Genomic DNA, 3,829 nt, shown 5'->3' on the forward strand with positions numbered 1-3,829 from the left:
AGCTGAGCTCAAGATAACTACTTCAAACCAGATCTGACAATTCCTGATGTTAAGGATTAAAGCTGTCTTCACTTTAAAAAGAATTGAACAGCTTTAAAGAATGACTACGATAGGGGAATAAAAACATTTTACAGTTGTAATTACTGCATATAAAACCATGCTCAACATAGTTACTACTAAATAATCGATAACCAAATTAAGGCTTAAGAAGAGATTTAATGAATAAGCAAGCAAAAGAATTACAAGTCGAAAAAAACAAAGAAAACAAGACTCACCCACTCAGAACAAAAGAGGAGACTAAAGGTCTAAAAACCTATTTGGTTGAACAAGTCGAGTGATCAGCTCTCCTTTGTTCCAAAATCCGAATTATGTTTAAAAAATAGGAAAGGTTCCGGTCGTGAGGAGCGTAGCCTAAAAAGTAAAATTGGCGACTTCCCCTTTCTGCCCGGAGCGGCTGTCTCCTCTGCCCTTCCTCGAAGCTTAAAATTTGACCAAGTCCAATTCGAAGACTCTGGAAATTCATTTTAGTAGATTTTGGTTCAATCTCAAAAAGAATGAAAAATCCATCTTCGTTCTTTTACTCCGGGCAGCGTCACGACTAACACCCTGACTAGGAAGAAGCGCCGCTCTGCATTCGGGCATCATATTTATAGGCTTCTGGCATTACCTCATTGGAATATGTAGATAAAAAGTCAGAATCCCTGCACCTCTGGTTGTCTTGGCAACCCTACTTCAAGCAACAACCACTGCGCCCGACAGCCACCGGATGCAGGTGTTTCCTGTTTTGCTCGTTCTTTCCCTACTAGCCCTTAATGTCTCCTCTCAACTTAATATATTCAGGTATGGATGGAACACCAATGTTAAATACAGGTTGGACCAGGGGTGGGCAAACCTTTTGACTTGCGGGCCGAATTGGGTTCTAAATTTTGACCGGGGGGCCGAACCAGGAGCAGTTGGATGTAGTGTTTGTGTGAAGTAATATAAACGACCTGTAAAGGTCATTGCATAAAAGATTTGGGCCTTTAGTAGGTAGTAACACACGGATATTCAAAAAAAGTTTTTGGAAAACAAATGCATTTATTAACAGCATTAAAAAAAACATCCCTAAAAAACTGCTATCAGTGATTCTCATAAAATATGACACTGTTATTATGAATAACAGTCTCCATCACTTCAGTGCCTGCAGGTCAGATTAATGAAAGATGTATGTTTATCTTATGAGATCACATCAAACGGCAAACATTCTGACCATATATATCATCTTGAAGAATCGGTGAAAGCATACATCCAAATAAAGTAATCAAAACGGCAACACGGTAAGGGGTATCTGAAAATCAGAGCAGAGTTTTAACTCACAAACACCTGGTAACAGAGGTGAGGAAATGGGAAACACTTCCTTAAAGTAAGCCTTAAGAACTTTACAGGTTAAGATTAGTCACAAACAGGTGGTGCATCAATGTCCTTGAGCATCCTGCATTGTTTGAAAATGAGAATGGTCGCTAGTTTCAATCCCTGCTATTTGTACAGCTCATATTCAAAATGCATTTTTTTACAACAAACTTGAAAGCCTCCCCTTCATTTTCAGTGGTCTCCCTTTTTTTGCTAGTGTGTCATAGTCTGGAGTAAAATTTGTTGTGGCAATTCTTAGGAGAGATCCGAGGTGTTGGTCCGTTTACCTAGATCTGTGACGGGTTGATGTTGATGTTTATGTGGCTGAACGTCACGTCGCGTACGTCGAGCCAAATTGGCCACTCTTTTTAAACACTCGGCACTCAGTGTCCACCTTGCTTTTCCTTGGGCGACTCAATTTAATGGAAGGATTCCAGGGGAAGGTTTGTGGGTGGCTTTAGCGTAAAATTGTATCCGAAAGCTCGGCGCGCAAATTACAAGAATGCTGTCGTCACAGCCCACGCTCTAAATTCGGCACTGAGACAAATAGAGCGCGAGTGCGCCATTTCCGTACTACTGAGTACGTACACGCACTTGTGAGTGTGCACCGAGCTTTCTGACACGGCTTCCGGTAGTAAATGCGCAGGCGAGTGGTTCCCCATCTACTGGGGAAACGCAGTAATTGCAGGCAAAATGACCGAAAAAAAAAAAAAGGTTAATAATACAATTTATTTAGGGTTGGCGGGCCGGATTAAACGGTCCCGTGGGCCGGATGTGGCCCGCGGGCCGTAGTTTGCCCATACCTGGGTTGGACAAACCATTGCAAGATTAATCACATATATCTTGTCTAATAAAGATCAATCTCAACCCATAATAGTACTTAACATAATAATGGGTTCCTCCAACTTAAACAGAAATATTGATATTGCTCAAGCTGTTACATCTTAAAATTATGGCATAGCAAACTCATATTCCAAAATTGTGCGTTGCTACGTGTTTGAACAGGTCGTGTCCTCCTAATTGCTAACAATTTAATTTATTAGATTTGTTAATTTCCATCAGATCACCCCATGTCAAGCTTTAACACCATCTCCTGGTGAAATTTTGGAACTACTACATGTTTTGGGATAGCCAATGTGCCTGGGCCAAATTCAATACCTAATTTTACACCATCTTGTACCACCATGCCACTTGACATATATATGTGTATAACTTTTTCCTCACGCCCCGTGGGTGGTCTCTTTTATCCCTTCAAGCTCGGGTCCTCTACCAGAGGCCTGGGAGCTTGAGGGTTCTACGCAGTATCTTTGCTGTTCCTAGTACTGCACTTTTCTGGACTGAGATGTCAGATGTTTTTCCTGGGATCTGTTTCAGCCACTCCTCCAGTTTGGGGGTTACTGCCCCTAGTGCTCCAATGACCACAGGTACCACTGAAGTCTTCACTCTCTAGGCCTTCTCCAGCTCTTCTCTGAGCCCTTGATATTTCTCAAGTTTCTCATGTTCCTTTTTCCTAATGTTACCATCATTTGGGATGGCTATGTCGACCACAACGGCTTTCCTCTGCTCTTTGTCCACCACCACAATGTCCGGTTGGTTCACCATTATCATTCTGTCTGTCTGGATCTGGACGTCCCAGAGGATCTTGGCTTGGTTATTCTCTACCACCTTTGGAGGTGTTTCCCACTTGGATCTTGGGACTTCCAGTCCATACTCTGCACAGATGTTCCTGTACACTATTCCAGCTACTTGGTTATGGCGCTCCATGTATGCTTTACCTGCCAGCATCTTACACCCTGCAGTTATGTGCTGGATTGTCTCAGGACCTTCTTTGCACAATCTACACCTGGGGTCTTGTCTGGTGTGGTAGATTTGGGCCTCTATTGCTCTGGTGCTCAAGGCCTGTTCTTGTGCAGCCAGGATCAGTGCCTCTGTGCTGTCCTTCAGAGCAGCTCTTTCTAGCCATTGGATATCAGCCACTTCAGCTATGTTTCGGTGGTACATCCCATGTAGGGGCTTGTCCTCCCATGATGGTCCCTCCAGCACCTCATCTTCCTTTGATGCCCATTGTCTGAGACATTCACTGAGCACGTGATCCGTTGGGGCCTTATCCCTGATGTACTTATGGATCTTGGATGTTTCATCTTGGATAGTGGCTCTCACGCTCGCTAGTCCTCGGCCTCCTTCTTTACGGCTAGTGTACAGTCTCAGGGTGCTGGACTTGGGATGGAACCCTCCATGCATGGTTAGGAGCTTCCGTGTCTTGATATCTGTTGTCTGTATATCTTCCTTTGGCCACCATATGATTCCTGCAGGGTATCTGATTACTCGTAGGGCGTAGCTGTTAATGGCTAGGGACTTGTTCTTGCCGTTGAGCTGACTTCTTAGGACTTGCCTTACTCGATGGAGGTATTTGGCTGTGGCTGCTTTCCTTGTTTCCTTG

Source organism: Syngnathus scovelli, chromosome 20, assembly GCF_024217435.2.
Source record: "Syngnathus scovelli strain Florida chromosome 20, RoL_Ssco_1.2, whole genome shotgun sequence".
NCBI classification, from domain to species: domain Eukaryota; kingdom Metazoa; phylum Chordata; class Actinopteri; order Syngnathiformes; family Syngnathidae; genus Syngnathus; species Syngnathus scovelli.